General features: G+C 33.9%; 2 non-coding genes across 2 annotated transcripts; both read right to left on the bottom strand.

Annotated features, from left to right (window-relative positions):
• Positions 1-734: 734 nt before the first annotated feature.
• On the bottom strand, positions 735-806 carry Trnap-ugg (transfer RNA proline (anticodon UGG)). The gene has a single exon. It is a non-coding gene; the product is annotated as a tRNA-Pro (tRNA).
• Positions 807-5393: 4587 nt separating this feature from the next.
• Positions 5394-5465, bottom strand: Trnap-agg (transfer RNA proline (anticodon AGG)). The gene has a single exon. It is a non-coding gene; the product is annotated as a tRNA-Pro (tRNA).
• Positions 5466-24167: the final 18702 nt, after the last annotated feature.

Here is a 24167-nt window from a genome sequence, read left to right on the forward strand (position 1 = left end):
AGAATCATACCCCTAGACCACCGCACCACGTTGTCGGGAAATATGATTTTTATAGCGTTTCTAAATTGAAAATAGCATTACTGGATTAAAAAAAAACAGATAGGCTCAACCGGGATTTGAATCCGCAACCTCGCACACTCTACGTGAGAATCATACCCCTAGAAAACTCAGCCCCGGTGTAAGCGAATTATTTAATACTGTTTCATGCATGCAAAATTTTTTTTATAAAATCATACTTAATTTTAAAAAAAACACAGGCGGACTCGGCCAGAATTTGAACCCGGGACCTCGTGCACCCTAAGCGAGAATCATACCCATTGACCACCGAGCCACTAAGAAAACGAAATGTTTTATTCTGTTTCAAGCATTTTTTATAATATTTCTAAAAAAATAACAATATTCGTTTTAAAAATATACAGATGGGCCCGACCGGAATTTGAGCCCACGACCTCTAGTACCAGATCGAGAATAGTATCCCTAGCCCACCGATGAAAGGGAACACCAAAATATTTTCTACTGTTTCAAGCATGCAAACATTTTTTTTTAGATGCAATATTAATTTTAAAAAAAGAACAGATGAGCTCAGTCGTGATTTGAACACGGGACCTCTCGTACCCGAAGCAAAAATCATTACCCTAACCCAACGATAATTGGGGTTGCCACATTATTTTATTGTTTCAAGCATGCAAACATTTACTTAAAAATAGCATTATTCATTTAAAAAATTTGCAGAAGGGCTCGACCGGGATTTGAACCCGGGACCTCTCGCACCCAAAGCGAGAATCATACCCCTAGACCACCAAGCCACAAAGTCGGGAAATACGATTTTTATAGCGTTTCTTATATGTAAACTTAATTTAAAAAGAGCATTACTGGTTAAAAAAAAATAGATGAGTCGACCTTGATTTGATTGCATGACCTCGCGCACCTTACGTGAGAGTCATACTCCTAGAACATTAAGCCACGATGTTAGCAAATTATTTTATACTGTTTCATGCATGCAAACATTTTTTAAAGCATAATTAATTTAAAAAAACATACAGACGGGCTCGGCCGGGATTTGAACCCGGGACTTCTCGCACCCTAAGCTTGAATCATACCCCTAGACCACCGAGCCACTTTGACGGGAAATACGATTTTATAGCGTTTCTTATATGTAAACCTAAATTGAAAATAGCATTACTGGTTTAAAAAAAACAGATAGGCTCAACCGGGATTTATATCTGCAACCTCGCGCACTCTACGTGAGAATCATACCCCTAGAACACTCAGCTCCGATGTTAGCGAATTATTTTATAATGTTTCAGGCATGCAAACTTTTTTTAAAGCATATTTAATTAAGAAAAATATACATACGGGCTCGGCCGGGATTTAAACGCGGGACTTCGCGCACCCTAAGCGAGAATCATACCCCTATACCACCGAGCAACATTGGCCTGCATATGATTTTTATAGCATTTCTTATATGTAAACTTAATTTAAAAATATAATTACTGGTTCAAAAAAAATAGTTGAGTCGACCTAGATTTGATTCCATGACCTCGCGCACCTTACTTGAGAGTCATACTCCTAGAACACTAAGCCCCGATGTTAGCGAATTATTTTATACTGTTTCATGCATGCAAACATTTTTTAAAGCATAATTAATTTAAAAAAACGTACAGACGGGTTCGGCCGGGATTTGAACCCGGGACCTCTCGCACCCTAAGCTTGAATCATACCAGTAGACCACCGAGCCACTTTGGCGGGAAATACGATTTTTATAGCGTTTCTTATATGTAAACCTAAATTGAAAATAGCATTACTGGTTTAAAAAAAAACAGATAGGTTCAACCGGGATTTAAATCCGCAACCTCGCGCACTCTACGTGAGAATCATACCCCTAGAACACTCAGCTCCGATGTTAGCGAATTATTTTATAATTTTTCAGGCATGCAAACTTTTTTTAAAGCATATTTAATTAAGAAAAATATACATACGGGATCGGCCGGGATTTGAACCCGGAACTTCTCGCACCCTATGCGAGAATCATACCCCTAGACCACCGAGCCACATTGGCCTGCATATGATTTTTATAGCGTTTCTTATATGCAAACATAATTAAAAAATAGCATTACTGGTTTAAAAAAAAATAGATGGGATCGACCGGGATTTGATTCCATGACCTCGCTCCCCTTACTTGAGAGTCATACTCCTAGAACACTAAGCCCCGATGTTAGCGAATTATTTTATACTGTTTCATGCATGCAAACATTTTTTTAAAGCATAATTTACTTGAAAAAAACATACATACGGACTCGGCCGGGATTATAAACCGGGACCTCTCCCCTCTCGCACCCTAAGCTTGAATCATACCCCTAGAAAACTGAGTCACTTTGTCGGAAAATATGATTTTTATAGCGTTTCTTATATGTAAACCTAAATTGAAAATAGCATTACTGGTTTAAAAAAAACAGATAGGCTCAACCGGGATTTAAATCCGCAACCTCCGTGATAATCATACCCCTAGAACACTCAGACCCGATGTTAGCAAATCATTTTATAATGTTTCAGGCATGCAAACATTTTTTTAAAGCATATTTAATTAACAAAAATACACATACGGGCTCGGCCGGACTTTGAACCCGGGACCTTCTCGCACTCTAAGCGAGAATCATACCCCTAGACCACCGAACCACTTTGTCGGGAAATATGATTTTTATAGCGTTTCTAAATTGAAAATAGCATTACTGGATTAAAAAAATACAGATAGGTTCAACCGGGATTTGAATCCGCAACCTCGCGCACTCTACGTGAGAATCATACCCCTAGAAAACTCAGCCCCGGTGTAAGCGAATTCTTCTATACTGTTTCATGCATGCAAACATTTTTTTTATAAAATCATACTTAATTTAAAAAATATGCAGACGGAATCGGCCAGAATTTGAACCAGGGACCTTGCGTACCCAGAGCGAGAATCATACCCCTAGACCACCGAGCCGCTAATAAGAAATATTTTATTCTGTTTCAAGCATTTTTTATAATATTTCTAAAAAAATAACAATGTTCCTTTTAAAAATATAGAGGTGGGCCCGACCGGGATTTGAGCCCACGACCTCTAGTACCAGAACGAGAATAATACCCCTAGCCCACCGATAAACGGGGACACCAAATTATTTTCCACTGTTTCAAGCAAGCAAACATTTTTTTTTAGATGCAATATTAATTTTCAAAAAAGTACAGATGAGGTAAGCCGTGATTTGAACACGGGACCTCACGTACCCGAAGCGAGAATTAATCCCCTAACCCAACGATAATTGGGTCTGCCACATTATTTTATTGTTTCAAGCATGCAAACATTTACTTAAAAATAGCATTATTCATTTGAAAAATTTGCAGAAGGGCTCGACCAGGACTTGAACCCGGGACCTCTCGTACCCAAAGCGAGAATCATACCCCTAGACCACCGAGCCGCAAAGTCGAGTATTACGATTTTTATAGCGTTTCTTACATGTAAACCTAAATTGAAAATAGCATTACTGGTTTAAAAAAAAAAGATAGGCTCAACCGGAATTTAAATCCGCAACCTCGCGCACTCTACGTGAGAATCATACCCCTAGAACACTCAGCCCCGATGTTAGCGAATTATTTTATAATGTTTCAGCCATGCAAACATTTTTTTAAAGCATATTTAAGAAAAATGTACATACGGGCTCGGCCGGGACTTGAACCCGGAAACTTCCGCACCCTAAGCGAGAATCATACCCCTAGACCACTGAACCACTATGTACGGAAATATGATTTTAATAGTGTTTCTAAATTGAAAATAGCATTACTGGATTAAAAAAAAAAAACAGATAGGCTCACCCGGGATTTGAATCCGCAACCTCGCGCACTCTACGTGAGAATCATACCCTTAGAAAACTCAGTCCCGGTGTAAGCGAATTATTTAATACTGTTTCATGCATGCAAACATTTTTTTATAAAATCACACTTAATTTAAAAAAATGCACAGACGGACTCGGCCAGAATTTGAACCCGGGACGTCGCGCACCCTACGCGAAAATCATACCCATTGACCGCCGAGCCGCTAAGAAATCGACATATTTTATTCTGTTTCAAGCATTTTTTATAATATTTCCAAAAAAATCACAATATTCGTTTTAAAAATATACAGATGGGCCCGACCGGGATTTGAGCCCACGACCTCTAGTACCAGAACGAGAATAGTATCCCCCAATGAACGGGGACACCAAATTATTTTCTACTGTTTGAAGCATGCGAACATTTTTTTTTAGATGCAATATTAATTTAAAAAAAAGTACAAATGAGCTCAGTTGGGATTTGAACACGGGAGCTCTCGTACCCCAAGCGAGAATCATTCCCCTAGCCCAACGATAATTGGGGTTGCCACATTATTTTATTGCTTCAATCATGCAAACATTTACTTAAAAATAGCATTATTCATTTAAAAAATTTGCAGAGAAGGTCGACAAGGATTTGAACCCGGGACCTGTCGAACAAAAAGCGAGTATATACCCCTAGACCACCGAGCCACTTCGTCGGGAAATATGATTTTTATAGCGTTTCTTATATGTAAACCGAAATTAAAAATAGCATTACTGGTTTAAAAATAAACAGATAGGCTGAACCGGGATTTAAATCCGCAACCTCGAGCACTCTACGTGAGAACCACACTCCTAGAACACTAAGCCCCGATGTTAGCGAAATATTTTATACTGTTTCACGCATGAAACATTTTTTAAAGCATAATTAATTAAAACAAAACATACATACGGTTTCGACCGGGAATTGAACCCGGAACCTCTCGTACCCTAATCTTGAATCAAACCCCTAGACCACCAAGCCACTTTGACGGGAAATATGATTTTTATAGCGTTTCTTATATGTAAACCTAAATTGAAAACAGCATTACTGGTTTAAAAAAAAACAGATAGGCTCAACCGGGATTTAAATCCGCAACCTCGCGCACTCTACGTGAGAATCATACCCCTAGAACACTCAGTTCCAATGTTAGCGAATTATTTTATAATGTTTCAGGAATGCAAACATTTTTTTAAAGCATATTTAATTAAGAAGAAATACTTACGGGATCGGCCGGGATTTGAACCCGGGGCACCTTGCACCCTAAGCGAGAATCATACCCCTAGACCACCGAGCCACAGTGTCATGTAATATGATTTTTATAGCGTTTCTTATATGTAAACTTAATATAGAAATAGCATTACTGGTTTAAAATAAATAGATGGGCTCGACCGGGATTTTATTCCATGACCTCGCGCACCACTTGTGAGCGTCATATTCCTAGAACACTAAGCCCCGATCTTAGCGAATTATTTCATGCATGCAAACTTTTTTTAAAGCATAATTAATTTTAAAAAAAACCTACATACGGGCTCGGCCGAGATTTGAACCCGGGACCTCTCGCGCCCTAAGCGAGAATCATACCCCTAGACTACCGAACCACTTTGTCGGGAAATATGATTTTTATAGCGTTTCTAAATTGAAAATAGCATTACTGGATTAAAAAAATACAGATAGGTTCAACCGGGATTTGAATCCGCAACCTCGCGCACTCTACGTGAGAATCATACCCCTAGAAAACTCAGCCCCGGTGTAAGCGAATTATTTAATACTGTTTCATGCATGCAAACATTTTTTTATAAAATCATACTTAATTTTAAAAAATATACAGACGGACTCGGCCAGAATTTGAACCAGGGACCTTGCGCACCCAAAGCGAGAATCATACACATAGACCACCGAGCCGCTAATAAGAAATATTTTATTCTGTTTCAAGCATTTTTTATAATATTTCTAAAAATATATCAATATTCGTTTTAATGAGGTTCGAATGTATATTGTAAATTAAAATTAAAATTCAAATAATTGAAGAGTCGTTTTTGAAAACCAGTTTCTGAGTCAAAGAATCATTCTTTTATCTTCAATGTCAAGCTTTACACAAGACCAATGAAGCAGAAAAACAGTAGAAGAAAAAATATAGTACAGGTGTATGTTTCATGTTAAAGGTTTCTTCGTTGAAATATCATGTTTTTCCTGCTTTTTTCAATCGTGTTCATATGTGCCCCAATCTTATTCACAAGTGCCCCCCTATAAGGGCATGTCAACAAGTGAAGACATTTAAAAAAATTTCATAAGGTAAAGAAATAGTTTTGAAAAAAATCTGAAAACATTCCGGAGCACAAAAAAAAAAAGACTATTCAGTCATGGGGACTCTATTGTTCTAAGAAATTGCTAATACTTTGTGCAAAATTAAGATTTAAAAATACTGGATCACATGTGCCCCCTTTCCCCTATATGTATTTTGGTTTTTAAGAATCAAAAGCTATCCTATTTTGTTTCATAAATAAAGGCGCCTTTTAACAGGTTTTTTTTTTTTAAGTCAACTTTTTTTTCTGGCTTTTAATGTTTTATAATAATGTATTTCCTAAAGTGGCCAGGAAAAGTTTTGTCCGAAAATTATTAGTCGATTACATTTTAGTCATACGAGATTTGTACTTCCATTTAACTTCATTTCTGAGCTTACCCTATCATAGTATTTTCAAGACACAAATTTCCAACTTTTATCTTGATGACTGTAACACACCGAATCGCACTGCCAGAGAAATTGGGAGATTAAATTTGATTGCTCAATTTTACTTTAAGTAAAGGCTTAATTATTATTTATCATTATTATTATTTGTTTGCTATATCAACGTCATGAATTCACTCATAGAAAATGACTCACAATAACTAACGCAACCTAGACTAATAAAAGCTAACGCTAAAACCACTAAACTAAACATAGAAAAAACATATTATTTTACTTATAAACAAACTTCTTACTAAGATTCATTATTTGCGCATGTCTTGCAGATGAACATAGCTTCTGGAAGAATAATTTTAATGTAACATTATGTTTTTTAGTTAAGAAAAAAAACTTATTGAATGTCAGAAATAATTGAATATTTTCAAATAGTACGTACAACCGTTACTACACGAATTTAAAATTAAAGAAATGTATCTAAAACATGGGGAGCAGAAATTAAGCCGTGCAACATGAATCAATATTTTGAATGCTTGCAGAAACTCTTCTTTTCTCAAAAGAGGATAAAAAATCAAACAAAAACAAAACTTTGAGGTAGAGAAATGTGTACTTTAAATCCTGATTCAAGGGGTTTTTGTTCAAATTTGGAGTCACGAATAATAAAAAACCGTTAATTTTTTTTTTTACTTTGATTTATTGAGTCTCATGTGAAGTGAATTTTCAAGAAATCAAAACAAATTTGCAAAGTCGTCCTTCGCAAGAGCATAAACAAAATGTTCCGTTTCCTTTAAGTTAAGATGAACAGAAAATTGTGCCACAGAAAAGAACTGGTTTCCCAATACATATAAATGACTTGCATATTCAGCTGTTTCTTCAAAGTTTCATTTTATTGATTTCCTTATTCTGATATTAAAGTTTCATATTTGTTATTGGTTCATATTTATAACAACGAAGTTTTTTTAACGACATACATATAGTTAAAATTTTCATCATTGAAGTTTCAAATATTAACTACACTGAAATTTTAATGGATTATATGCTCAAATATTTTGTTTTTTACGTAATTGCAGTCGTGTTACATATCATTAGACCTATAGCTGAAAATAAAGTATGATTTCATTTATATAGCTAAAATTGTTAATACCATCAATTGGAGAGATTTTGTCATATACTTCGTGAATTTTCTCAATTTTCAAATGTTAATTTGCATTGTTTAAAAAACTTATCTTTTTTTTAACTTTAAGATAGCGGCGCACTGTTATTGAATGATAAAATTTTTCCTTACATTTTTTGTCAAGCTTCAGAAACTATACAAACTAACACTTAAAACTACGTAAAACTACGTAAAACACGTAAAACTACGTAATTTATATTCGATTTTTAATCAATAATAATGGAAACACTAGCTGACCCAGCAAACCTTGTTCTGCCACATAAATTACTTCTAGAAAAATATTTTGGTTGTTAATTAAAAAACAACGAATGTATTCCAAGTGAGTGGGGATGGAATCTATCACGGAAATAGGAATGAAGCGCTGTAGAAGACGTTATCCCCCTATAAGAACACCAACCATTCATTTTCTCAATACAATATATTTCATTAACGTAATGAACAAATTCATTGTTTGATCTCTAAAAAGTTAAACGTAGTATGAAGAAAGTAATATATTTTTTATCCTAAAGTATAACAATGAAATAAAGAAAATCAATATTCATTTCGAGGAGAAATTGAGAGAACGATATTTTTTTGTCAGTCCGTCTTTAGCCAACACAAATAAGCTCACGCGAGAACATGTCACGTGTGAAAAACACGGTGTGTCTAAATCTAAGCCGCAAACACACGTATCGTTTATCCTTGCAACTTCAATATTGTCGTTGCAAATGCCAACTTAATGAAGGTGTTTGAATTCAATTGGCACGTTTGTGGGAATCATTGGAATTCGTGGCAGCAAAATATTTTTGGTTCGGAATTCCCCATTCAAAATAGTGGCTTCGATAACGTTTTTCATTATTTTTTGAGTGACCAACTGCATGCCATTGCACAGCCATGATAGGTTCAAATTTGGAGGTAAAATAACCAGAGATCCATCTTACAGTCGTAGAAGGTGGCGGAACATGCTTGATAAATTCAGTGAGTACAAAAACTCAGTTGTATAATTTAGAGCTTCGTTAGTATCGCAAACTCTATCGATCGATTTGTATGGTACCAAGTAGCTAGGCTCATTGACTGCTGTATCTTGAAGTTTAAATCTTCGGCGTCCCCATTTTTTGCTGTTAAAATGGTTCTTCCGCCAGCCACTAATAATTTATATATTGTGTGCGTACATTGGGAAATATGCGGTCAATGAGAGCATTTTGAGAATCAACGATAGTGCAGAAATTAGTGGAAAATTTTATGCATTAGGTATTTTCATAGACATTAACTTTTAGATCTCGTAGCATTTGGACACACATGCTTATACTTAGCAGGACTTTTCCGCAATATGATATAGTGGCAATGATTTCATGCAAGCGTTGACTTGGTCAGGGTACGCTGAACGTGGAATGAAGGGAAGTACTTGTTTGAAATCGCCTGAAAGGAGTAACAGAGTGCCTCCGAATAGTTTGTCGCTGTTTTTTATATCTTTCAGTGTTCTGTTCAGTGTTCTTCAAGAGAATGTTTGTGTGCTATAGTGCATTCATCTTAGGTGATAATTTTGCATTCTTTTAGTACTGTAGCCATGGACGATTGTTTTCTTCTGTTGCAAACTGCGTCTGGTTTTGAATATTAAGTGCCATGCCAGGTTAAATGCTGCATGAATAGGTCTACCGCCGTACAATAAAGTCACTGCAACGCCAAAAGATGCTAGAGAACTAGCGAAATGAGAAATGATTTGTTTGTTCTACCTGAGGTGCATTAAAAAAAAAGGGATCCGCTTTGTCTCGCCGAAAATGCCTGTTTTTTTTTTGTTTTTTTTTTGTTCTTTTCTTATATTCATCTTTTTTTTTTATTTTGCATCCGCACATTTTTACCCTCCAACCCGCATTCTCCTAAGTTTTAATCTTGAATTTCCCAAAGATTTAAATTGAAAATCATATTAAAAGCCTTGCTTAAATTAATTAAAAATATTTGCTTCGTTAACAAATAGAGGATGGCAACAACTAAAAATTTAAATCACTGAGGGTTTTCATTGCTTTACCGGAGATCATTTTGACATTTGGTAGCCAAATAAATTTCGGATAGGAACACCCTAACTCCCTAGCAGTACGAAATACTATATTGTATTACCTATTCTCATACCTACCAAAATTTCATAAAAATTGGTCGAGCCGTTTGGGAGAAGTTTAAACACAAAAACTGTGTGACATGAGATTTTTATATATTAGATTTTAAAAATTTTGTTGCCATCTTCGGTTTGTCTACAAATGGAATGTTTACAATTAATTTAAGCAAGGCATTTACAATGATTTTCAAAAACAACAAAATCTGGATAGGGACACACACCCTGATTACCTAGCGGTATGAAATATACTTTATGTCCTATTCTCATACCTAGCAAATACACATAAAAAAATTCATGAAAATCGGTCGAACCGTTTCGGAGGAGTTCAATAACTAATACCGTGACATGAGATTTTTATATATTAGATTTAAAAATTTTTGTTGCTATCTTCGGTATGTCTACAAATGAAATGATTGTAATTAATTTAAGCAAGGCTTTTACAATGATTTTCAACAATGTTTTTTTCAATGATTTCCAAAAATGGTTTTCAGAAATATTTTCAACAATGGTTCAACAATAGTTTTTGCAATGTTTTTCAAAAACAAAATTCTGGATGGAGAAACCCTGATTACCTAGCGATATGAAATATATTTTATGCCCTATTCTCATACCTAACAAATACACATAAAAAAATTCATGAAAATCGGTCTAGCCATTTCGGAGGAGTTCAATAATAACACCGTGACAGAAGATTTTTATATATTAGATACCGAAAAAATTCTCATTAAATCGATTTTAACCATTTTATTAATCTTTAAAAAAAATATTATTCGCGGAAAAAAAAATAAAATTACGTGTGACGTTGCTTATGTTATTCGATGTGGTACGCTACCAAAGTAACCTTTAACCACCATACTGCAGTCTGAAAAACAAAGGTTAATTTTGCTCGAATTAATTTCCAACTGTAAGTCACTGTCAGTCTCACAGTTCAGCGTATGCAGCTTTGTGTTAAATTGTATACGCTGTTTTACGTTATACTGTATACGTGACAGTTTCATGTTTTTTAGCACACTGATTAACGGTGCCGTACTGGAAATTAGCAAGAAAGTTTTTTTTTTCCTTTGTAATTCCCAATGGCTGGAAAATACAAATACGTAAAATGCAAGTATGGAAATAAAGAAAAATGAAAACAAACAGTTCAGAGTATTCCCATAAGCTGTCCAGTATCGTCTGCACATACCTCAGCAAGAAGGACTGTTAAATGGTACAGATACGATGCATCCATTTCATCGCTGGAGCCACCGGGAGAATAGCAGAGCATTGGTAAGATTCCAGTTCTAAAACGGTGCTTGGCAAGACAATCATGATCCGTTGCTAAGGCTCCCATGAAGAAGCAACAATTTTCCCTCAGAGAGCATCCAGAACATTGCTGCATTTCAAACCAATTAACAATAGTAAGCTACATAATTAAGCTCAAATTAGCAAACTGTTTGTAGACACGTATTTCGAGTTTTAAAGGACCCCCTTTGGCGGGTCACTTCTTGATAAGTTGTCAGTTTCATAGTATTATGGGTACAGTTTAATGGATTTAAATGGTGGCGTTCCACATGGAAGTTGAAGAGTTAATGCATCTTTTTTTTTTGCCAAATTTATAGAGAGGATATAGTTTTCAGTATCCTCTGGGTGTTATTTTTACTACTGTTATTGATGTGGGTCTAAAAATATTGCACGCCACTGTACACTCAGAAGCAATGTTAAAGAGTCCGCACTTATTGTTTGAGAGCACGGAGATATTCTTCATTTAAAAGCAGAAAATAGGAAAACTTATTTATTTGGATACGTAAAGAGATTAAATTTCAAAACTTAACATTAGATAAAATGCATTGATAAGCATTTTTCGAAAAAAAAAAATTGTATAAAATTTTCGTAAATGCTTTTCTGTAGCCAGGTGTTGAGTAAAACTATTAATAAATAAGCGTTTCGTGTATTTTAGTAAGCATCACGCGAAATTTAAAGAAATGTTTTTTTTTGTTTTTTTTTTGTTTTTTTTTGTATTTTATTTTATTTATTTCTTTTTGTCCAAACTAAAAAGCAGAAAATTTTCAAAAAAGCATTTTTTAGCATTCCACTTTAAGGGTGTGACAAATTTGGTGAGCCAAACATGTAACTAGAACAAACCTCAATTTTATCTCTCAGCACAAACAATGAAGTACTTTATCTGCCCAGGCCACAAAATTAGAGACTGAAAAGGAAAAGCAAGCAGAGTCACTTTAGTTGTCCCAGGTTACTCGAGTCAGGAACTCATTTAGATAAGTTCTAACAAGGGATACCAGACACAGATAAAACTAATCCTCCTTGAAAAACTACCTGCATCAAGGAACTAACACTCAATAGTCGTAAAAAGTCTGATCTTGTCTTCAGGAGAAAGCACAGAAAAAGAAGTTAAGCGCTTGGACAAGTTTTTACGACAAGATTGCGGTGTCAGTTTTATGAAAAAGATTTAAGATCGCTCGGTATACCTGAGGAGTAAATATGGCTTTGTTTAGAGAGTGAGTTTTAATTGTGCAAAAATTTTTGTTCGTCTAATTGAGACACCACGATCCTAAAAAAAAAATATGCTTGTTTTTTTTTTTTTTTGTTAAATGTCAGAGTAATCAATGGACAATTCGACAAAAAAAAAAACGTACCGAGAAACAGCAAATTTTTTGTATCTTTTTTTTTTGATTCGGTAAAGTTAGGTACTTTTCAGTAAAAAATTCGCTCACAGATATTAGTAAGAAAATTGTATCCTGGTGATTGTGGTGTTAGTGTCGTAAGAAAGAATTAAGTTACCTTTCTGTTTCATATATTCAATTATTTATTTTATTTTAACTTTTTTTATAAGCAAAGTTTAATTGAAGCTTTTTATTTCCCTTTTGTTGTAGCTAAAATAGCTATCTAAATTTTAATAAAAAGACCTCTTTAAAAATCAGAATAAACTGGAAAAATAAAGAGCGCTGTTCTTTTTTCTGTATACAATAGAAGCAGGCCTGTTCCTAGTAAGAGAAAAATAGGTAAATGTTATTGTTTTGTACTTTTAATAATATAGGTACAATCTCAAAATTCTTTAGCTACATTATTTTATCATGAGTATGATATAATAAAAAGTTGGTTATAAAACTTTAAGATTTTTTTATTTCTATATTTATTGCTTTCGTGTAAATATATTTGAGCGGGGAACATATCGTACCCATATGCATGACATTAAATAGGCACAGGTCTGTAAAAATTACCATTATAGATGTGCTCCTCTCATTCCAGTCGTGTGATAAATGAACTTCGACTAAGGAATTTTTAGCTCACGTAAATTTACCTGTTTACTATCTAAAATCAAATTATTTCTGTACTGAATTTCTAATGACGAAGCAAATTCTCTGACATGAAGGATTTTGCTCCAGATACAGTTCGGGAGAGCATTTTCGTACAATTTTGTACTATGTAACGTTTGCTTTATTAGTATTACTATTTCTAAATAATGGTTGAAATACTTGTCGTAATACACTTACTTATGTGAAATAGTTGTTTTCGACTTTAGTACGGAAAAATATATTTGATCATGAACATTTTATTAAGACTGTAAATGACGACAAACTATCATTAACCATTTTGAAACAAAATGCTAATGCTCTCAATATCTGTATACATATCAATAAATATCGATAACAGTACACTTTAAAATACTAAACACTTTCTAGCAGTAACTAATTAACAACACAAGTAAGATATATTTCGTTTGTATTTTAGCTGTTCAGTAGGGTGGCCCTTATTTTTCAACTTTCGCGTATCTGCATTTTTTACGGACTTATATCTTCTTACAGCTGTTATTTTACTCTAACTGATTTTTCAGAGACCTTCAACGCCTTTTCAGCTTTTTCCTCTGGCGTCTTTTGTGGCATCAAAGCTTTTTGGCCAAAGCAATATTCATGACTCATGACGCATTCTTGCTACTGCAATTGTTTCTACATCAATCTTATAAAAGTTTCCTTGTCAGCTTTTTAATTGAGTTATTTTTGTAGGCGCACTTAATTTTATGAGTGATTTTTAAACTAATTAGAAACATGATTTAATTTGAGTATTATCATCTATATCAAGATTCGGATCATGATAGTAAATATAATGTATATATTATTAATAAAATTCTATTTTTCACCAAATTGATTGGATAAACTTAATTTAATTCTATTTATATTATGTGCTTCATTTGCTTATTTTCTACCTAAGTATAACCTTGTCTTTGTTTATTTCCATTCCATCGTTTATTATTCCAATCCAGGAAACAAATCAATTGTCAAGCTGGGAACATGTTTAATTTTTACGGTAGTTTGCTGCTTTGATATGAAAAATAAAGACTGCTGCTTTTTAATCCCAAGTTTTAAATAGAGTCACAAACATATCCTCTACATCTATTTAAAAGTAAATTTGATGAATTGTACAAAATAAGAGATCCAATTGAAACATTTTAGGCGAACATCAGTCCTCTCTCTGTCCAGTATCTCTCGCATCCCCCTAATCCGTTTCCGATATCCCACCACCCCTTTCCTGACCCCACATTTGGTCAGATGTTAAAAAGTCAAGCAGCAGTGAGAGGCGACCTTGGATGATCCTGGGAGCAGCTGCCCACAAGAGTTCTGCTAGTAACTTGCGCCTGACTTTCGTGGCACTATCAACTACGATTTGCAAAATGGCATCAACGTCTTCCGATAACTCATCACACAAGTTGAGAAAATATTTTTACACTGATCTTGTTGGCGACATTTTCAATCGAATTGTTGGAGCAAAATTACCATCGAATAGACAAGTTTTGAGCGTATTTTTTACAATATAAAAGTTGTAAATGTGACAAAAAAAGAAAGAAAGAAAGTGCAACATTAGTGATTCAAGAAGTTTCTGTTTTCTGGCAAAAGGCACGAATTCCCACTAAAAGAACGGATCACTGCGTTGAAAAGTTAGTCAAACTCCATAATGAATGGAAATATTTACAGAAGTTTTTTTCGAGAACTTCAGACAAAGAAAAAGTGAGAAGAGATTATTTTTAAGAAATTATGGACGACCTCTTCGACATTGCTCATTCAGATGCTCTAGAAGATATAAAAAATTAAGATGATAGGAAATTCTTAATTCTTCAGTGCCAAAAAGAAAGACCGGGCTCCATGTTTGGTGATGACCTAAAATTAACACAAAAGAAAGGATATCAAAGAAAAAAACAATGGAAGTTGCCCGAAAGAAACGAACTTACGAAGAAATGGAACGACAATTAGTCGACATATCTTATGATATAGTTTCAAGCAACCCAAGCAGTGAAGGTTTTGACGACAGTGACATCCTTTCTTCTGTCATTGATAAACAATTACCAGAAACTGACGTAGGAGCAAGGACATTTACGAGTACGGACAATACGACTTGCGCAAAAACATGATTTACATTGCATTTTTTACTTATCGTTTATCTGAAGTTTTTGATAGGTAAAAAATCAGACAGAAACGGAATTCACATACTGGTAGCTGCTGCAGAAGCATTTGGACTTTCTACTAAAGACCTGATTATTATACGAATTTCTCTTTAACGCCACCGAAAGAAATTTAGAGAAGAAACACATGTGGAAATAAAGAAAAAATTTAATTTAAACGATTGCCGAGAGCTTGTCTTACACTGGGATGGAAAATTGCTAACAGCACTCGCAGGAGTCGAAAACACTGAGACTGGCAATAATAGTAACTTTTCAAGCCAAGGAACAAATAATGGGAGCCCCTGAAATCCCATCCTTATCAGGAGAATAACAAGCCATGGTTGTCTATGAAGTTTTCGAAAAGTGGGGATTAAACGATAAAATTCATGCACTTTGCTGTGATACAACAGCCAGCAATACAGGTCGAATAAACGGTGCCTGTCTTAGTTTAGAAAAATTTTTCGATCGTGATCTGTTGTACCTTACTTGTCGTCATAATATTTTTGAGTTAGTTTTAAAAGGATGCTTTGACTCTCTAATGAGTGCAAGTTCTGGTCCAGACATGCCACTTTTCAAAAGATTTAGAGAAACCTGAACAAAACTGGAAAAAAATATCTATATCACTGATGGCAGAAAAGTACTTCATGATATACGTTTAACCATGCTCGGATTTCTTGATCAACACCTTTCAGTTCAGAAACAACAGCGCGATGATTACCGAGAACAGTTGGAATTAAATATAATATTTCTTGGTGAGATTCCAAAGAGTGGGATATCATTTCGTAAGCCAGGAGCTGTAAGTCATGCTAGGTGGATGTCAAAATCCATTTATGCACTCAAGATTTCAGGATCAGTTTCCCTTATCTGAAAGGAAGAAGAACTCTTTAAGAAGAATATGTATTTTTCTTCCTCAAGTCTACGTTCGAGCTTGGTCTTGGTTTCTCTCCCCGGAAACAGTTAAAGCTCCATATCACGATTTCCTATTAATGCACCAACTGATCGATTAGCGAGATACTGATACAGAAATCAGTAATGATGCTCTCAAAAAATTTTCGAAACATCTCTGGTAGCCTTCGAAACTATGGCTCTATCCTTATTTGATGATACTGATTCAACCTAGGTTAAGAGAAACATGGCACAAATTATGCTGGAAGCAGATAAAGATGAAGAACCGCAAGAAGCAGAAAACCAACAAAAGAGATACATTACACATCAAAATAATTTTTTAACAAGTTTATTAACAACGAATTTTCATCTTTTGTAACACCTGTTACAAAACATTTCTTCACCTAATTTTCTGTTAGTTCTGATTTTCTCAACAAAGACCCTTCAACTTGGAAAGATCAACCTGGTTACACAAGCGGAAAGAAAAAACTTGATAAAATAACTGTAGTGAATGATCTCTGCAGAAAGAGGTAACAAATTAATTCAGGAATACAACAAAAGATGAAAATGAAAAACAATTTGTTTTACAAATCGTTGCTGAAGATCGTAAAAGATACCCACCATACTGCTACTAAATTCTCACTTAGGAAAAAATAATGTTGAACATCCGCTTGGTTCTGTAGAAATTGTTTGTCATAATAAAATGTATTTATCCTCTAGAAGCTGTTATATTGGTAAAGGAAAATTAAATTTTGTTTAAAAAGTACGAGATTTCTAGGATTGACCGAACTTGAAGTCATTTGAGGCACCCCTAGAAATTGTCCAAATGAAGAGAAATCCTGCACAGCCTGCTTTATTGTTCATTGGAACAAGAGAAGAGGTTGGGAGCATTGAAATTTTAAATTTCGAAAAATACCCTCTATAGCTAAGGGCCACCCTACTGTTAAGCCATTAAAAACACGGAAATCTTGTAAAAAAAACAATTAATGTTTCCTGCATCGTGGCATCACCAAACGTTTAATATTGGGGGATCGTTTTATTTAACATAAATATATTTTCTAAAGTTTTATTTTTAATTAACGATGTAATTATCGTTAATTTTATTATCAAAAATTTATTAGTATGCAAATTTTCAATCCCACGTAGATAAAGTTAAATTGATTTTTGGAGCAAAATATCTTTAAACGGCATCTTGAGTACAAATCAAATTTTCAAGTTTTTGTCTCGTAGAAAGTGCTTTAGTAATCCAAATACACTGCAAAAAATAATTGTTGTTTTTATAGTAATATACTACTTTTTCCTACAGTTTACTACTGCTCTACTAAATAACAGAGAAAAACTGTAAAAATATTTTAGATTGCGCAAAACGATGCGCAAAAGGTGTTTCTTTCATACGGGAACAGAAACTAATGAATTCAAGATACTGGCAGCCATGCTTTTTGATGATTCGGGTGTGCTGAGCCAGGACTGCTCAGCTGTAATCCAAGTTAATGGTAAGTGCTGGTTATATTATTCATTCCCTTTTCCTCAAAATATAGTTTCCTTTATCATCGAGAATGTATGTAAAATAAGTTTATTTTGAAATCGCAATTCGTATCCCAATATTCGTTGATGCTGACTTTGCAATTTCTTATAGTTGCTTAGTTGTAGCGATTACTTTCTAGCAAAAATCCGAGTAGTTGTTGTGATTCTGAATATTTTACTGCACGTGTGATAGTTTTTAAACATTTTCTGAAACTCAAATTTTATTTAAAAATAAATCAATTCCTTTCTCGATCGTATTTAAAGTTATTAGAACATTAAACTTTGTGTACGATTACATTTTGTGTTATATACTATGTCAGTACTTAAAATTTAAATTTTTATGTTCTCTAGTGAATTTTTAGCATATCGCGATTGACTTCTTCCTTCTTTTTTTTTTCTTTCTTATGTTCAGTTTTAAATTCTTTAACATTTTGCATTTAACCATTTTATTGAAAAACTTTGCGTTATAGCGTCAGTAGATTTTATATTCTGTACATAATTCGATGAATAAAATGTAAATAAATAAAATAACAACGTGACAGAGAGACATGCAAACAGTATACAATTTACTGATATTTTTTGTTGAAGAATTTGACACTGTGTAAATACAATACTCGGATGTCTGAACGACTCAAAATTCTCTGAAATCTGGAGCCAGCTTTCAGATTATAATTAAAAAAATCATCAATAAAGAACTCAAAAAAAAAAAAAACTTAAAAAATAAGCATCTTAAAATACAAACACGAAACCCTTGTGTTTTAAAAGTTTTATATTTGCGTCAGCAGGAAATTAAAGTTTTACTTCAGGAAAATTGCACTAGTACCATTGAAACTTGTGAACGTAAAAATAATTTTAGAAACTATATTTAAAGGCACTCGATTGGAGGTCACGGGAAGTCTCTATGGCCTCCCCAAAAATGCCATATTGGGAAAATTTTGTCTGGTTATTCGGCAAATTTGGGGACATAATTGTAATGTTGCAATTTTTAAATTCTCGAATGTCCAAATTTCATTAGATATTGTACTTAATTGTGTGTACTTAATGTGTGCATTCACCAGTATTTTATTAATCGGCAAATATTTAAGTTTCATTTGGCAAATTGAGATTATACGTCTTCCCAACATATTTAAGTTCAGTCCGTGCCTGGCTATATTTTAAAATTTTCAGCTTTTCATTTCTGATCTGGCAGTGTTTCGTTCTCGTCAAAATTACAGCTTTTAAATTTAAAGTAGAATATTTACATTATTATGCATTGTTTGTCATATTTTATTCGCTTTGAAGGACATGCTCATTTAGAAAAGTAGATGCTCGAGAACTACAGTAGAATTTGAAACTCTTATAACCTTGAAACTCATCAGTTTCCTTACATTTTAACTTTTAGAACACTTTGAGTCTTAAATTTTGGCATCAACATGTTCAGGATGAAGACAAAAAGTATATTATAAATAATGAAAAGTGCGATTCTGTACTTCACTGTCTTTCACTGCTTATCAAAAGTAAAAATATGTCAGATTGTTATCCGTGTAAAATGAAAAAATCGGAGAATTTCGTTTAAACCTGTAACGGAGATTCAAGCCAACGCCCGGTAAGATCTTTTGTATTTGAATACGATGGGTTCCTTAGCAGTTGAGTTCTTTAAAGGGGGGGGGGGAGAATTATTTTCACAATAATAGACGATTTTTCAAGAAACTCTCCAGTTTATTTCTTTAAGAAGAGAAGTGAGGTTTAAAAACACTTTGTCAGGTTTCAAAAGATAAGAGAGATTTGTGGCAAAACTCCGATAACGGCAAGGAATTTCTTAACTCCAGGTTTGAAATTTACCTTAGCGACTAAAGCATAAGAATCGAAAAAACCATCAAGTCTTCTAGTTAAACAAAGTAGCGTCATAGAACACTATAAGTTAACATAAATGAATGGAAACTTTTAAATGAATCGAGTGTGCCTCAGCAGTTTTGAGCCGAAGCAGCTATGTACTTCCACTGCTTACGGACTAGAGCGGCTTTAAAAGGAAAAACCAAACCCTTTTTTAAGCTTTTTGAGGAAGAAAGCCATCTATTAAACAAAACCTATTTTGAGCTATTTGGGGGAAGAAAGCCATCTATTAAACAAAACCTATTTCGAGCTATTTGGGGGAAGAAAGCCATCTATTAAACACTCCCGGTTTTTTTTTTTTTTTTTTTTTGGCTGCATTTCGTATATTGGACTTCCAAAACAGAAAATAAACAAATTGGATATGAGAACTCAACAAGGAGTCGTGGTAGGATATGCGTTTCATACGAAAGGTTACAGAATTTGGGATCTCAAAAATCGCGAAGTGACAGAAACGCTGAATGTTAAATTCGATGAAAATAAATTCTGGGCGACCCCCCCTCCCCCCAGGAACGAGAAACAGAGGGACACAATTTTATTTCACTACTGAGTAAATCTGAAGTAGAAGAAGAATATCCTGAAAATCATAAATTAGCATGTTGAGAATTAAATGGGTTAAAGAAAGTCCAAGGCAAAATAAAGAATGCAGGGATAAGTATTATTCTAATGACACGACGGTTCTAAAGTCCGAATCGTGAAGCCGAGGTTTATTGTTCTGAAAATAACATTGAATATGTCACAAAATATTTTAATTTCACTTGTGATGATAATTCAAGAAAAGTATAGGATTTTTATGAAGATAGGGGGGATAATTCAAGTATGCTAGAAGCTAACATTTCCGAGATTTAAAATTGGTAAAACGAAATGGCTCAAGAAATTCAAGTGATATGAGAAAGAAACGTTTACGTATTGGTTCCACTAAATGAAAGTTTTAGAAAGAAAAAAGGGTACAGATTTTTTTTTTATTTAAAAACAAATGAGCAGAATGAAATAATGCGCTTCAAGCCCAGACTGGTAATTTTAAATACCCACCAGGTGGGGGGGGGGGGGGGGGGTACTTTTCGCAAGTGTTCTCTCCAGTAATTTCCTTTCCTTTGATAGAAGCTTTCTTTTGAATTTTTGTGTATAAGCTACATTGAGTCCATTTCCGTGTAGATGTTTGCAATGCGTATCTATATGCGGATGTAAAAGAGGTAATTTGTGAGACACCCTGAAAGATTTGTCCATCCCTGAAATCTAAATTTTGTCTGTAAATTGAATAAATTATTGTCATTCTGATACAGAATATGCCTCGAATCACGACGACCGGATTTCAATGGGGGGGGGGGATGGAAGCGGAGTATATTTCAATTAGTGAATAATCTAAGGATGTGGGTTAAAGGAATTTTAAATCAATTGGCTACGAAAAGAGTTTAGAATTTTAGATTGTCACAGTACAGAGTACTATTAATCATACTAGTTGCAATCGATTTTTCTAGTTCTGCAATAAGAAATTGCAGAACTAAGCAGATTGATGTGGGGTACTATTTCCTAAGGAATTTGATTGATAAAAATGAATTTGGAATACAATTTGTTGAAACTAAAAATAATGTAGCTGTTTGTTTTACAAAATCTTTCTCTAGGGAAAATGTACATAAAGCTTGAATTGCAATGACATATTTTTCTAGAGTTTTTTTTTCTTCTTTTTTTGAAATGTTTCAAATATTCCATAATGTTTAACTTATAATTTGTGCACACAAACGGATTCCCTATAATATATTTCTATTTTTTTTTATTCATGTCTTAAAGTATTTCATTCTAGCCGCCTGAATTTCCTTCATCTAAATTTATTCACTAATGCAATATTATTTCTATGAGTTTAGTGGTATGCAAATGTAAAGAACTACGTAACTTGTGACCAGAATTGAATGGTGGTCTCATTTTATCAAGATGGCAGTTCGTGGTTGTGTTCCGCTTGGAATTTCAAAGAAGCCTCTAGTCTGAACGATGTTGCGATGATTCACTTAGTGACATGAATGCCGGTATTGGAAGTTTATAAGTACCTTTTTCATTTATATTTTTATGTTTTAGGATGTAATTTGTAATCACAAATGCTTTTGAGTTTTAGAGCGTTCTTAGCCACTAAAGCCTATCCTACGGTCTGTGTGCCATATTGAGCCCCTGAAGCTGATTTTTGTGTGCCCGTTGTCAGGTTTTATGTTACAATCAAGAACTATGTATTGGAACAAGATAAACTAATTTTTTTTTATTTAAATGTGATGGATCATACACTTCATTTACGTCTGGGTTTTTTAAACTTGTAATTCAATATTGGTTTTATGGGTAGTTGAATATTATCATTTCAAGAATCACCGGAATATAGAAATTTCTGTTGCTAGTGCTACACTGTAAAAAAAATCCGGAAACGTTTCTGAGTATATCGTGCAGCTGCGGTTCATGAAATTTTCAAAAACGTTTCTGAGTATTTCGGAATTATCTTTCTGTAATGCCCAGAAACGTGTCTGAGTATTTCGGAATCCTCTTTCAATGTTTCTGAGTATTTTGGAATAATCTTTCTGTATTTTTCAGAAACGTTTCTGAGTATTTCGGAATCCTCTTTCCGTAATTTCCAGAAATGTTTCTGAGTATTCTGTGCAGCTGTGGTTCATGAAAGTTTCGAAAACGTTTCCGAGTATTTCGGAACTCTCCAAACAATTTTCAAAAACGTTTCCGAGAATTTCAGAATCCTTTTTCCGTGATTTTTTCTAAAATATAATTTTTTACTATAGTATTGCATACCATATCCGTTTCAGTTTATTCATATCTAACAGCAATGAAACAAGCAATTTTAGAATCATTCGTGGATTTTTTTTTTTTTTCTGAATTTCTAATGACAAATAGCATGGTTAACAGCGTAACATATGCACAGTTATAAATTTTTGAAAATTTATGAAAATTTTTGAAAATTTTGAAATAATATAGTAGTTTCATTCCTAATCACAAAATCGTCAGGGGATGGAAGGGGGGTACTTTCTCAAAAGTGGGATTGTTTGTTAAACAATCTTAAACTTCAGTTTTTCTCTCAATATTTTCAAGACAAAATTATCAACATATTGTATTTTTAATGCAGAACTTAAAAACATATCTTGTATCAAACTTGATAGCTTTTATTTTCGGATAAAATTTGACGAGAACTTACCTTCCCTTCGCGTCAAGGACGAACAAAGTGTACTGAAAAGTGCCAACAGAGAAATTGGTGAATTTAAATATGACACCAAGTCCTCCTGTTGGAACCATTCGGGTTGATTCTTCTGTTCTTGCCCTTTTCCAGTTCATCACAAATATAAATACTTAATCAAAATAGGTTACTGATTTTATTTTTACAATGTGCGCAAAATGCATTATGTATTTTATTTATTAAAACATTGAATTCTATTGCATGATTACTCCATTTCATATATACGAAATCCCCCCCCCCACACCATAAGAGTGATGGTGAACCCATAAAATGCTATAAAGTGCCCCCCCCCAAAAAAAAAGCAATCCCTGAAAATGTCAATGGCAGTCTGCGTGGTGAACGCCCTTCGTCTTCTCCCCATATGTACATTGTATATTAATAACATAGTATTTAAAAAATGATCACTTTTAAAACAATGACATGAAATAATATTTCTTTTTATTTCGGCTTGTAAATGCAGCTGTTCCATTTTTACCACTGACTCATTCCTCCTGACTGTCCTATATTAAACTAGTATATCCACGAAGGAAATGTTATTTACCGAACAACTAATGTCAAGGAATTTTTTATTGTCCACCACATTTAACAAAATGAATAAGCACATGAATTAATTGTATAACTATGTTGCTTACTAATAGATAACTGGGCCATTTTCTAATAGTACAACTATTTTTAAATAAATGAATAAATTATAATAAAAAAAGATAAATAATACTGGCACATTTTTTGTGAGGCATATTACAATACTAGAAAACATTTGCATTACCATATTTTTAATGAATAAAACAATAGATTTTTTTTTTTGAACCAATGTATGTATATCCAAGTATTTCGAAATAACTTTTCTGTGATTGCTTTTCAAATATAAATCTTATTTCTTTTGCGTAATTAATCAGTTTCAATTGGTTACAACAAATAGTACACTGCGCACATAGGTATGTAGGATAACTTAAAATCAATTCGACAAACCCAAAAACAGTAGCAATTGGAGCCTCATCAAATGCAAATCAACCAAAATATAAATGTATATAACAACATGTTTTAAAATATTCATTAATACTTACAAATGAACATGAGCGGAAGAAAATCTACGTACCTCCATTACAACTGAAAAAGTAATCCAAAGGGTTTCGTTTCATTAAGTATAAAAACGGGTGTTCAAACTATTCACGCTTGAACACACAATATATATGTAATCATGGTCGCACCGGCAATTGTAAAGAAGCAAATCGTTATTAACTAACTTAATAGCTGCGTACATCGTCTAAAAAATCAAGGGCAGCCCGAAATGCAAAGGCGTAAAACTAGTTTCGACACAATTTACTACTCTCTAGACATGAAATAACAAGCAATCCAATGCTAAACAGTTGCTGACTGCAGCAGCCATAGAAAAGGAAAAAAATAAGCTCTCGTTATTTCCGACTCACTGGCGCCAGT

This window comes from Uloborus diversus, chromosome 3, assembly GCF_026930045.1.
Source record: "Uloborus diversus isolate 005 chromosome 3, Udiv.v.3.1, whole genome shotgun sequence".
NCBI lineage: Eukaryota > Metazoa > Arthropoda > Arachnida > Araneae > Uloboridae > Uloborus > Uloborus diversus.